The sequence below is a fragment of the Macaca mulatta genome, chromosome 3 (genome assembly GCF_049350105.2).
Source record: "Macaca mulatta isolate MMU2019108-1 chromosome 3, T2T-MMU8v2.0, whole genome shotgun sequence".
In the NCBI taxonomy this organism is placed as follows: domain Eukaryota; kingdom Metazoa; phylum Chordata; class Mammalia; order Primates; family Cercopithecidae; genus Macaca; species Macaca mulatta.
The window spans coordinates 81,027,126-81,041,130 of record NC_133408.1 but is presented as its reverse complement, the minus strand read 5'-3'; the positions used below and the strand labels follow the sequence as shown (position 1 = coordinate 81,041,130).

Sequence of the window (14,005 nt, the reverse complement as noted above, 5' to 3'; positions counted from 1 at the left end):
CAAAACTCTGCAACCAAGTTTATGGGACATCCTCGGAGATGGTATGGCAGCAGAACTCTTTTTGGTGGAATTCTTAACTACATACAAAACGAGTGAAGTCAGTCTCTTGGCTGTGCATGGGAAAAAGACTTTTCTCTCTGAAGATGACATGGGTAAGAACAGCATGGATAAATTCGAGGCACACAGAAGATGGGTTTCAGGACAAGTCAACTCCATGGGTGCCTGGGGATAATTCAACTCAACAACCGGTGGGGAGCCAAGACATGGCCCCACCTCCAGCTCCAGGCCCAGCCCTCTCTGGCCATACCCTTCTTTAGCTATGCCCGTTCTCCTTCATGTCCCTAACAGCAAAGCTAGGCAAAACTCCCTGGGCATCCCCAGGCCAGGCCCTCTGCCTGGGCACACGAGGATCACCCAGAGTGACTGAGGCAGATGGGAGTGGCCATGGCCAGGAGCTGCATGGGGACCAGCCAGAAACACAGAACCCCTCCTGCCTGGAGCCCCCCTTCAAGGACCCTCAAACCTAGGCCAATGATAAAGATCTAAAGTCCACAGCCCTACTAGCTGGACGGTGAGATAAATACGTAAGAACAGCTCCTAAGCTGAGGGGAGTTCACACTTTCACAAACGTCTCCTGGGTGCTCACTCTGAAAGGCGCTCTTGAAGAAGGCCTTTTCACCAGTTTCGATAGAAAAGCTTCAGGATCCAGTGATGACCTCCTGATGACCTCCTGGGTCCCGGGCCAGTCAACCATAGGGCAGGACTCACTAGCAAGATCGAGTGCCCAACCTCTGATGTCAGGATGCTCATTCCCTCTGGAGGACACCAACCCTATCCTGGGGAGATCCAATCTTACCCCCAGGGTGTCCTCAAAGCCGACTTACAGAAGCCCTGCCCCGGTTCTCCAGAAAGTGACTCACTTTTGTGTTCCACAAGCCTAGTGATGGGCAGTGTATTACTCATGACAGCCCTGGGTTAAGGCCACTGAGCAAGGAGGACACTCTTGGTGGCTTTTCCCACACCCACTTGCCAACCAGTATAAATCTTCCCACTCCCCCAGACCACAGTCACTGTCACAGTCCTGATTCCTTGCAGTGGTCATTAATTTTATGCATCCTCTTGGCTAGGCCATGGTATCCGACTATTTAGCCAAATATCAATCTAGATGTTGCATGAAAGTATTTTTTACATATGATTAACATTTAAGGCTGGGCGCAGTGGCTCACGCCTGTAATCCCAGCACTTTGGGAAGCCGAGATGGGCGGATCACAAGGTCAGGAGATCGAGACCATACTGGCTTACACAGTGAAACCCCGTCTCTACTAAAAATACAAAAAATTAGCTGGTGTGGTGGTGGGTGCCTGTAGTCCTAGCTACTCGGGAGGCTGAGGCAGGAGAATGGCATGAACCTGGGAGGCGGAGCTTGCAGTGAGCCGAGACTGAGCCACTGCACTCCAGCCTGGGTGACAGAGCGAGATTCTGTCTCAAAAAAAAAAAAAAAAATTTAAACCAGTGGTCTTTGAATAAAGCAAATGACCGTCCATAATGTCAGTGGGGGCTAATCCAATCAGCTGAAGCCCTTAAAAGACTGAGATTCCGAATTCTGCTCCAAGCTGCCTTCAGACTCAAGACTGCAACCTTGCCAGTCGCGGTGGCTCATGCCTATAATCCCAGCACTTTGGGAGGCCGAGGTGGGTGGATCACGAGGTCAGGAGTTCAAGACCAGCCTGACTAACATGATGAAACCCCGTCTCTACTAAAAATACAAAAATTAGCCGGGCCTGGTGGTGCACACCTGTAATCCCAGCTATTCAGGAGCTGAGGCAGGAGAATCACTTAAACCCAGGAGGCAGAGGAGCCGAGATCCTGCCATTGCACTCCAGCCTGGGCAACAGAGCGAGACTCCGTCTCAAAAAAAAAAAAAAAAAAAAAAAAAAAAAAAAAGACTGCAAGCTCAAGAACTGCTAAAATTTATTCATATATATATATACATATATATGTATGCATATATATGAACATGCCCTGTTGGTTATGTTTACTGGACAACCTGACTGATTAATACCACTAAGATCTTGGCTGCCTCCCCTACCCTATTCCCATTCACCTCTCAGTTTCCACAGCACCTTCTTTTCCTCTGCAGACATGTCCCCTTCTCACAGCTTGGTCCAGATGCATACATACAGCTTGGCTACCTACTTGCTCCTGAGTTCACAGGAACTCAACTCCTCGTTGTAAGAAAAGCAGACTGACTTGCACACAAAAGCAGCTCGGTCTGCATCTCATTGGTGAAAAATCAAAATCCTCAACCAGTAGAGCAGGCTATAAAGACACTGGCCTCCAGAAATGTTGATTTTTTTTATTTCTTTTTATTTTATTTATTTATTTATTTATTTTTTTTTTTTTTTTTTTTTGAGACGGAGTCTCGCTGTGTCTCCTAGGCTGGAGTACAGTGGAGCCATCTCAGCTCACTGCAAGCTCTGCCTCACGGGTTCACGCCATTCTCCTGCCTCAGCCTCCCGAGTAGCTGGGACTACAAGCATCCGCCACCACGCCCGGCTAATTTTTTGTATTTTTAGTAGAGACTGGGTTTCACCGTGTTAGCCAGGATGGTCTCGATCTCCCGACCTCGTGATCTACCCGCCTCGGCCTCCCAAAGTGCTGGGATTACAGGCTTGAGCCACCACATGGAGACAGAGGCTCGCTCTTTCTCCCAGTCTAGAGTGCAGTGCTGCAGTCTCAGCTCACTGCAACCTCCATCTCTCAGGTTCAAGTGATTCTCCTGCCTCAGATTCCCGAGTAGCTGGGAGTACAGGCGCACACCATATGCCCGGTTGATTTTTTGTATTTTTAGTAAAGACAGGGTTTCACCATGCTGGCCAGGCTGGTCTCAAACTCTGACCTTGGGTGATCAGCCCGCCTCAGCCTCCCAAATTACTGGGATTACAGGCATGAGTCACCATGTCTGGCCAACTTTTTATTTCTTAAGGTAATAAGCCAGTAGGTGGGGGACAAAGTTAAATATAAACAAATGCGGAAAATACACACAAATTTACACTAGTTAACACCAACCTCACTTTCCAATTTCGAACTCTGCTGGATTTCTTAATCTTAGGCAAAAACTCACATTGGGGGTTTAGGGAGCTGAAAGGAGTTATCCTAAGTATGAGAACTGTAAATGCAGCTTATTCCTCACACAGGCTCTGAGAGGCTTTGGAAGAGCAACCAGCCACAGTCTGATAGCATGATATGCGTGGATTACTGCAAAGCCGCGTGGAACTTTAAAGACATCTCAACAGCTTCACTAGGGTTTCAGATTAGTACTACATATTGGAAAAAAGATTAATCCAGATGAGTGGTTCTAAACCCTGTCAAGCCCCAACCCAAAGTGTCTGATGCAGGAGGTCTGTCTGGGGTGGAACCCAGGACTGGCATTCCTAACAGTTTCCAGGGGATGCTAATGCTGGTGTCAGAATCTCACTGTGAGAACTGCTGACTTAAGACAGCACTCATCCAAAAACATGGACTCCTCATCAGAGCCACCCAAGCAGCCGCCTGCCTGGTAGGTGAGCCTGGGCAAGCATCTATCATTTGGCAGTGATCGCAGCCACATTGATGTCTCCACTGCAGTTATATAGCGTGCTGCCCAAAGGTACTCAGGGTGCTCTGTTATACAGAGTCAGGGTTTGAGAAAAGGCACACATCTTTGTTTTGTCTGATTTGCAAACCGCCTATGGAATCAACACAATAAACACGATTCTCTTCCGTTCTGCTCTCCCTTTTACTCTGAAGAGCTTGCTCCCCAAGCAAAAGGGATTGCTAAGTAACAGTCCGATTATATGCAAGGCAATTAGTGTTTCTAAAGTGTTTAAAAACAGTTAAGAACTACTACTGCACAACTCCTAAGGGAATAACTAATTCAGGCAAAGGTCATCTTTGGATGTTAAAATGCCTGAAAGTCGTTCGGAGTTGTTAAAGTCTCAAAGGTAAGAAGGGAATCAGGGTCTCAACCAAGTGATCTGACTTAGCGGGCCAACAGCAGGACAAAAAGACATTCCATCTCATGGCCGGGCGCGGTAACTCATGCCTGTAATCCCAGCACTTAGGGACACCAAGGCAGGTGGATCACCTGAGATCAAGAGTTCGAGACCAGCCTGGCCAACATGGTCAAACCCCATCTCTACTAAAAATACAAAAAATCAGCTGGGCGTGGTGGTGTGTGCCTGTAGTCCCAGCTACTCAGGAAGCTGAGGCAGGAGAATCACTTGAAACAAGGAGGCAGGAGAATCACTTGAAACAGTGAGCCGAGATGGTACCACTGCACACCAGCCTGGGCTACAGAGCGGGACTCCATCTCAAAAAAAAAAAAAAAAAGAGAGAGAGACATTCCATCTCTTAATGTGAGGCAAGCAGAGGCACCTCACGCATACGTAATCATTTTTCAAACACTGCTTATTCTGAATCGAATGAGGAGGGAAGAACCATACAAATCCATACTGCGCAAAATCCACAAGGAAACTGGCCTGAGCCCTTTGAAAAGGCAAAGTCCAGGAAGAAATAACATTGTCCCTATTTTCAGATGGCATGATTATCTACATGGGAAATCCCCAGGAATATACAAAACAAAACTTTGCAAGGTCGCAGGATACAAGGTAAACATACAAAAGTTAATTGCACTTCTATATACTAGTAATGAACACACAGGCACAAAATTAAAAATACAAGGCCATCCACAATCACTTTAAGAAGTGAGGCCCGGCGCGGTGGCTCACACCTGTAATCCCAGCATTTTGGGAGGCCAAGGCAGGCGGATCACAAGGTCAGGAAATTGAGACCATCCTGGCTAACACAGTGAAACCCCGTCTCTACTAAAAATACAAAAAATTAGTCGGGAATGGTCAGGGGGGCGCCTGTAGTCCCAGCTACTTGGGAGGCTGAGGCAGGAGAATGAAGTGAACCCAGGAGGTGGAGTTTGCAGTGAGCCGAGATGGCGCCACTGCACTCCAGCCTGGGGACAGAGCGAGACTCCATCTCAAAGAAAAAAAAAAAAAAAGTGAGACACTTGGGTGTAAACCTGAACAAGACATATACAGGACCTGTATGCCAAAACGACACAGATGCCAATGAAAGACATGAAAGATAATCTAAATAACTGAGAAGATATATCATGTTCATAAACTGGAAGTCTTGCAACAGGTGAGTGATTAAGTAAACTATGGTACATCCCTCGCAGGTAACACTACTCAGTGATAAGGAACAAGCCGGGCCTAACATGACTTACTCTGCCAGCTGCCCCCTAAAACGAGAGGCTCAGGCATCCAACTGATTCTCCAGCCCAGTGCTGTGACATGCTGATTTCTAAGCTGCCTCCACCTTGCTGTCTGTACCCACAGGCACCCTGGCAAAACTCCACTCTGGGGGCTCCCCCAAGACCCTCTGAGAGGCTGCCCTGCAATCAAGCCCTTGAAAAGTTGGCACAGGCAGCCCCCAAAGGAAAGACCGGTGATTCAAAACACTAAGCCTTGGCCGGGCGCGGTGGCTCAAGCCTGTAATCCCAGCACTTTGGGAGGCCGAGACGGGCGGATCACGAGGTCAGGAGATCGAGACCATCCTGGCGAACACGGTGAAACCCCGTCTCTACTAAAAAAAAAAATACAAAAAACTAGCCGGGCGTGGTGGCGGCGCCTGTAGTCCCAGCTACTCGGGAGTCTGAGGCGGGAGAATGGCGTGAACCCGGGAGGCGGAGCTTGCAGTGAGCCGAGATCCGGCCACTGCACTCCAGCCTGGGCCACACAGCGAGACTCTGTCTCAAAAAAAAAAAAAAAAAAAAAAAAAGAAAAAACACTAAGCCTTGGGCTCCAGAGAGCCCCAGGGCCTGCAGGAGAGGGTAGGGAGAGGCCAGTCAGGCCATAGCAGCAGGAACATAGCCCCGAACGGGTCACGGGGTCGTCTTCCTTCACCTTTGAGATGTGGCTGGCAGAACTGGGGGCTCCAGAGCAGGCAGGATGGAGACAAGCAGACCGTGAGTCTGAGGGGTGTGATCAGAAGCCCCTTGCCCCACCATGTCCAAGCTGAGATGGTAGGCAAGCTACCTCACCCTGCATTCACCTTCTGAGTCTCAGTTTCTACAGAGTGAGTGAGGGTTAAATGTATCTGAGACACAGCAGGCACTCACTAAACATTAGCTGCATGAAAGGAATGAGTAAGTGAATGAATAAATGAACAAAGGAAGGAACAAGTGAATCTCCCTGCACAGGGCCTCACGCACAGTCAATAATTCATGCCAGCCACTTCCCTGCCCGCCACCTCCCCTCTGTGGTGTGCACCTTCTATGCATGGCAACAAGCCTGAGGTCTATGAGCGGCTGCTGTGCCATATCGCATTCGCGCAGCTGCAAACACAACAGTGCGTTATGGAAACCCCGGCAGATGCGGGGGAGTCGTGAGCAGCACCCACGTGATACCCTGCCATGTGTTTTACCCAGGGCCAAGGCCAAATGCCAACTGTTTGACACAATGGCCCCGAAGTGGGCTGCAGCCTTTTGAGGAAGGACAGATGGATCTGCAGATAGAGCGATAACTTGTACCGGGACACCCTATCTCCTCCTCACTGTGGCTGTGAACAAAGCCCACAGTATTCACAGCATGGCCACCATCACCGCACCCAGTCTTCCTCTGGGCAGAGATCTGAGCAGCTGCTCATCTGAGAATTGATGTGCTTCAGACATGAAGCTTATGTATTATCCACCAAACATCTCTCCAAAATTTGCCCAATGTCTTACATGCACTCAGTCCCTGCTGCAGAATTTGTGAACATGATCTGGGGGTCTCAGCACAAAGCAGAAAGGGGGAGAGGAGCCATTTTCCCAGGACCAGTCTGCTGGATACCCAACATCTTTATAAGAACAAAACCTGCACAAGGGTCCAGGCGCAGTGGCTCACACCTGTAATTCCGGCACTTTGGGAGGCCAAGGAGGGTGGATCACCTGGGGTCAGGAGTTCCAGACCAGCCTGGCCAACATGATGAAATCCCGCCTCTACTAAAAACACAAAAAATTAGCCGGGTGTGGTGATAGGAGCCTGTAATCCCAGCTACTCGGGAGGCTGAGGCAGGAGAATTGCTTGAACCAGGGAGGTGGAGGTTCCAGTGAGCCAAGATGGCACCACTGCACTCCAGCCTGGGCAACAGAATGAGATTCCGTCACAAACATACATACGTGCATACATACATACACACATACATACATACTACACAGGGGCCGGGCGTGGTGGCTCACGTCTATAATCGCAACACTTTGGGAGGCCAAGCTGGGTGGATCTCCTGAGGTCATGAGTTCGAGACCAGCTTGGCCAACATGGGAAAACCTCGTCTACTAAAAATACAAAAATTAGCTGGGCGTGGTGATGGTCGCCTGTAATCCCAGCGACTTGGGAGGCTGAAGCAGGAGAATCACTTGAACCCGGGAGGCAGAGGCTACAGTGAGCCGAGATTGTGCCACTGTACTCTAGCCTGGGTGACAGAGCAAGACTCTATCTCAATAAAAAGAAAAAATAGGTTGGGCACGGTGGCTCACGCCTGTAGTCCCAGCACTTTGGGAGGCCGAGGCAGGCAGATCACCTGAGGTCAGGAGTTCGCCACCAGCCTGGCCAACATGGTGAAATCCCCTCTCTACTAAAAACACAAAAATTAGCTGGGCATGCTGGCACGCGCCTATAATCCCAGCTACTCGGGAGGCTGAGGCAGGAGAATCACTTGAACCCAGGAGTTAGAGGTTGCAGTGAGCCAAGATCACGCCATTGCACTCCAGCCTGGGTGACAAGAGCAAGACTCTGTCTCAAGAAAAAGAAAAAACAAATAAATAAATATTACACAAGGGATTACACAGTGCTGATGCGTCTGCATCAAGACTGGAATACATTTTGAGAGGAAGAAAAAGGAAATGATTCTTGCCATTTGGCAGTACGGATTTGAAGCAAGCAAACCCCACAACACACTGTCCAAGAAGAAAATTATTTTGTTCTGAAGTCACAGCTCTGAAGGTGCAACTCTTCTCAGCGAACCTGCATGGACTGCTGGGGGCATTGTCATCAACTTTCAGTAACACAACAACTAGCAATGTGGCTATTTTCCAAGGAAATAACAGTAGGCTAGATTCTCAAGTCTGTAAGATGAGTTGTAAATGGTTCTCTTCTGCAAGTTAAAGGAATAAGTTACCAAGCAAAACTCCAAGAACAAAAGTTGTGGCCCTAATAAAAACATGAACAAAATTCTGGGAACCTGTGCCAGCATTTCCTTCTCTCCTCGTAAGCAATCACTTCTAGAATGTTTCCATCTAGATGTGTAACTGTCCCCTCCCATTGTGAAGTATGCCCAGTGGGCAGCGGATTGGGAGGCCAGTTCCTGGCTGTCCAGAGGATGGAATGGAGGCTCTGAGTGATGTCACGCCTTGGCAAGTACATGTAGCTAACTCTAAGCTCCTTCCAAAGCTTTTTTTTTTTTTTTTTTTTTTTTTTTTTTTTTTTTTTGAGACGGAGTCTCGCTCTGTCGCCCAGGCTGGAGTGCAGTGTCCGGATCTCGGCTCACTGCAAGCTCCACCTCCCGGGTTCACGCCATTCTCCTGCCTCAGCCTCCCGAGTAGCTGGGACTACAGGCGCCCGCCATCACACCCGGCTAGTTTTTTGTATTTTTAGTAGAGACGGGGTTTCACTGTGTGAGCCGGGATAGGATGGTCTCGATCTCCTGACCTCGTGATCCACCCGCCTCGGCCTCCCAAAGTGCTGGGATTACAGGCATGAGCCACCACGCCCGGTCCCCTCCAAAGCTCTTATCTTTTTTTTTTTTTTTTTTTTTTAGCAGCAGCCTTCTTGTCCTTGGAGAACTGAGGGATACAAACAAAAATTACACAACCCAATCCACAGAATGTGAGCAGATGAAGGCCATGGCTAACTGGGCCTCAGGACAGGGCACCAGGCCTCTGGTGGTCAGCGTCCCACCCGGGTGACCAACCACAGATGAAAGAAAAGGAATCGAAGGTTACCTGGTTTCCACTGGAGAGAACCTTGGGTACAGGGTGTCGACAGCTACTCCTAACAGCTCAGTGAGGTCCGTACTATCAACCCAGTTTTCAGCACCACTTCAGAGAAGTTTGGGGACCATCCCAGGACCACAAGGAGAACAAGTGGCAGGGACGAGAAGGGGTGCCACCTGGGTTCCTGCAAAGCCTGCTCCCTTTCCGCTACAGCCCCAGGGTAAACAGGCAGGACAACGCAACCACAGGCTGCACCCACGCTGGGGCCTTCCTCTTGTTTGCTCAAAGCCATCTGGCAGTATGGGAAATGGAAAAGCTGGTGTCCCCAGAGCCTGGCTGACAAGAGGCGGAACCATGCAGAAAACCGGTATGCACACATGAAAGGAGAGGCAGTACCTCCAGAGGGTCAAGGGGACTCCAGACAATAGCGATCACAGTCGGCCAAAAGTCTCTGTCAGCTCCCACTCATTCGCCCAGCTCATCTTGGCATTGAAAACGGAAGCCGGGTCTGTCTGGAAATCAGCTGGAACGTTTTTGGCTACAGAGCTGAATTCAGCACCAACAGCCCCCAGCTGGCCGCTCACCAAGAGTCCTGGTCACAGATTCACAGGCCAAGGTCGGCATTAAGCGACCCAGTGTGTGTCTAGCCCTGTCAGCATGCCGCTGGCCACACAGCTGTGCTTGCCCCGTGCGTGGTGTCCCAGGAAACCATGCTTCGGAAGAACTAAGCCAGCCTGTGAAGAGCTAGCTTGGCAGGAGTCACAGCACCCCCCACCCCTCTCGCTGGGGCCCACAGGTCCTGGCAGCCAGCCATCAGGGAGAGGAATGCAACTCCGCAGGGCATGACCATGCAGAGGGGCCACCTCACTGCTAGGTGTGAGGCTGCAGAGACCTCCCAATGGGCTCTGCACAGACAGACAACCAGACACCCGACAAGCTGTAGCTGATGTGGCGTGGGCATGTTCTAAAAGCAGCAGCATTGACAAACATCTTTTACTCACAAATAGCCAGCCCAGCAGCCAAGGGACCATTTGGAGTAAGGCCATCCCTCCAGGGCATTCTGAGAAGTCACTACAGTCACAAATGGGAGGGTGACACCCAGAGACTGGCAATGCCTACGTTGGGATCCAGGTTTGGGAGAACCATTGGCGTGATAGTCACACACACACTATGCTTCTCATGCCCACCGCTGCAAACACCTTCGTGGGAAGAGGAAAGCGAATGATAGTGTGTTCTGTTATCCCATGAGAAGAGTGAGCCTTTTAAAAGTGAATGAACACCATTCCAGTTGTCGCATCATCCCTAATAACAAGCAAAATGCCGGCCAGGCACAGTGGCTCACGCCTGTAATCCCAGCACCTTGGGAGGCCAAGGCGGGCAGATCATGAGGTCAGGAGATCAAGACCTTCCTGGCTATCACGGTGAAACCCCATCTCTACAAAAAATACAAAAAAATTAGCTGGGCATGGTGGTGTGAGCCTGTAGTCCCAGCTACTCAGGAGGCTGAGGCAGGAAAATGGCGTGAACCTGGGAGGCGGAGCTTGCAGTGAGCCGAGATATCGCCACTGCACTCCAGCCTGGGCAATAGAGCGAGACTCCATCTAAAAAAAAAAAAAAAACAAGCAAAATGCACGGTATGCTCTCGATGACCTATGTTTTGGACTATTCCTATTTAATGGAGGTAGGGGTGGGGAGTTAAAGACCAACACATGACCAGGCGCAGTGGCTCATGCCTGTAATCCCAGCACTTTGGGAAGCCAAGGCAGGCAGATTACCTGAGGTCAGGAGTTCGAGACCAGCCTGGCCAACATGGTGAAACACTGTCTCTACTTTTAAAAATACAAAAATTAGCGGAGTTATGGTGGCACACGTCTGTAGTCCCAGCTATGGAGGCTGAGGCAGAAGAGTCACTTGAACCCGAGAGGCAGAGGTGGCAGTAAGCCAAGATCGTGCCACTGCACTCCAGCCTGGGCGACAGAATGAGACTCTGTCTCAAAAAAAAAAAAAAAAACAGCAACACATACCAACTCTCTGTGTTGTGGGTTACCTGTCTCACTCAAATTTTTCATCAGAATAATCTGGTTACACCTGTATCCTTGTCAGTGGAAAATGAGAAAGGTCTCACAAGGATACATGGGGAGTTGCCACCAGGGCTGCCCCAGAAATCAAGGGGCACGTGTGGCCCAGGCTTGGGAAAACATTTCTCAAACTGTGTGGTCCCAATGCAGGCTGGATCTCCAGAGGTGGGGCCCACCCACCAGTCCTCCCTTCAGAAAGAGGCCATGGCCCCAAGGACTGGAGCCCAACCAGGCGACTTAACTATTCATTATGCTAATATGCCCTTTGTTGAGGGTCCAGGAGCCAATGCCCTGACACAAGCCAGCAGGGCAATGCCTTCACCCACATCACGAGCAAGACTATTCTTCCTTTGTGGGCTGTGCTCTTGGAAATTAAATTTCAGTGCAGACTGTCTCCACCTCCCACCCTGGGAACACCCTGCCACCCTCCACGCTGCCTCCCACCAGCCCACTAGGTTGGTCGGGCATTGGTCTCAAATCTGCAAGCACCATGGAAAGTTGCCCAGGGCTTTGCCACAGTTCTCCTAAAGGGTGCAACACCTTACCTTGTGTCTTTGTATTCTTCTTTGCCTTCTGCAAATCCCCTTTGCTACTCCACAACACAGCAGGCGGCCCTGCCCACGGCCTCTGCCCACGTTGCCCCTCCATCGCGACAGGTCCTTCCTCAAAGCCACCCAGGATTTAGTCCCTCACCTCCCCCAGTCCAGCATCCCCTTGGAAAGAAACACCAGTTGATCCCAGATAGAACAACCCACCACAGCCCTGTCTCTGGGCCTGCAGTCCCGCCTAGCCAGGGACCTCAAGTAATCCGGAGGAGGAACATTAGGATGAGTCTGCCTCCTCCATGAGCCCCCAAATCTCACCAATTCTGCAAATGCCCACGTTGGAAAAGATGCCAGTAATTCTGGTTCAACATGTTCCAAGGAGGGGGAAACGACAGCCTGCTGTTGACATTCCTGACTTGGAATTGTGAACACATTCTTAGAGGGTAAAAATTAACCACCGTCAGTTGGGGAAGGCATTAGGGGGAGGGCATTATGGCTGCACTTCAAGGACTGATCACAAAAACTACCTCACTCCAAGTGCCCAGGGGCCTGCATCGACGTTTAACAGAGCCAAACCAGAGCGAGCCCAATTCTGGACTGTTCCCTCAGAAAAGCAGCCGAGGAAACCCTGAGTAATTGCACTCATAGATCATAGGCTCTGGCATGCGGTTCCCAGACTGAACCATTTATCCAAATTAAAACCATTCTCCAGAAACAAAATCAGACCCTTTTAATTGAAAATAAAACCAAGCAACCCCGAAGGCTTTTTTTTTTTTTTTTTTTAATGAAAGACATTCTTCCTGCTTTCTCATCCCATTAATCACAGAGTTTACACAATCTGTCAAAATAGCTCGGTAAGAAGTCTCCCTCTTCCTTTTCCTGCAGGCCTGGTTTTTACCCTGGGGGTGACAACCTGGCCATGTTTAAGGACAGCGGGTGGACACTGTGAGAATCCAGCCAGCACCCTATGTCTCAACTGCAATTTGACCATATACACCAAGGAACTCCAAAAAGCTTGTGTTCACCAAAAAAAATGGAAATAAGGGACTTACACACCCATGTCCATAGCAGCATTATTCACAACAGCCGAAGTGTAGAAGTAACTGTAAGTGTATCAACAGATGAATGGATAAACAAAATGTGCTATTCATACACACACATACACACACACACACACACACGGTATTATTCAGCCTTAAAAAGATAGAAATTGTGACACATACTACCACGTGGATGAAACCTTGAGGACAGTATGCTAAGGGAAATAAACAAATCACAAAAAATACAAATACTATATGATTCCACTTGTATGAGGCACCCGATGTAGTCCGTTTCATAGGGACAGAAAGTAGAATGGTGGTTGCCAGGGACTGGGGGGAGGGGAACGTGGGGAGTTAGTGCTTAAGGGACACCGAGTTTCAGTTCTGCAAAATGGAAAGAGTTCTGGAGCTCGAGGTGGGTGATGGCTGCACAACAATGTGAGGGTACTTAATGTCGCATAACTGCACAGCTAAACATGATTAAAACGACAAAGTTCATGTTATGCATGTTTTACCACAGTTTAAAAAAAAAAGTTTGTATTCTCTGATGTCAAAGAGTCTGCTAGAAATCCTTTTAAGAACATGACTAGCTACAATCTGCCCAAAGACCTATGTGCAAGCATAACACAGGATGTAAATGATCGACGAACAAATAGTGAAGTCGAAATATTGTGGTACATCCACATACTCAAGTACTATACTGTTATCAGCAGTCATATTTACACAGAGCTATTTCTGGAATTGGAAATGCTTATACTGCCACATTGATTTTAAAATGCAGGATACAAAAAAATACATATGCTATGATCTCAGCTTGGTAAATTAAAAAAGCACGGAAAACATATGGCACACAAGCAGGCTAAAATATGAACCTCTGTGGAGGTGATATTAGAAGGAAATTTTTCCTTTTTCCTTAGCATTTCTCTATCTTTTCCAAGTCGACAATGAGCACACATTACAAGAAAACTATTTTGTAGAAAAGTAGTCAAAAAGCAAATTAAGGGCCGGGCGCGGTGGCTCAAGCCTGTAATCCCAGCACTTTGGGAGGCCAAGACCGGCGGATCACGAGGTCAGGAGATCGAGACCATCCTGGCTGACACGGTGAAACCCCGTCTCTACTAAAAAAATACAAAAAAAAAAAAAAAAAAAAAAAAACTAGACGGGCGAGGTGGCGGGCGCCTGTAGTCCCAGCTACTCAGGAGGCTGAGGCAGGAGAATGGCGTGAACCTGGGAGGCAGAGCTTGCAGTGAGCCGAGATCTGGCCACTGCACTCCAGCCTGGGCGGCAGAGCGAGACTCCGTCTCAAAAAAAAAAAAA

The 14,005-nt window shown here is 49.1% G+C and overlaps 1 protein-coding gene across 20 annotated transcripts in view; it reads right to left on the bottom strand.

Annotated features, from left to right (window-relative positions):
- TNS3 (tensin 3) overlaps nucleotides 1-14,005 on the bottom strand; it is a 308,803-nt gene that overhangs the window by 287,890 nt on the left and 6,908 nt on the right. Inside the window, exon 1 of one of the 20 annotated variants that reach the window (XM_077996785.1) lies at nucleotides 11,649-12,074. The exons of 17 other annotated variants lie outside the window; for them this stretch is intronic. The gene's annotated coding sequence lies outside the window, so the exon portion shown is untranslated. Of the gene's footprint in view, nucleotides 1-9,034; nucleotides 9,719-11,648; nucleotides 12,075-14,005 lie in introns of those variants that run through there. 2 more of the 20 variants (XM_077996791.1, XM_077996787.1) reach the window with 2 other exon arrangements.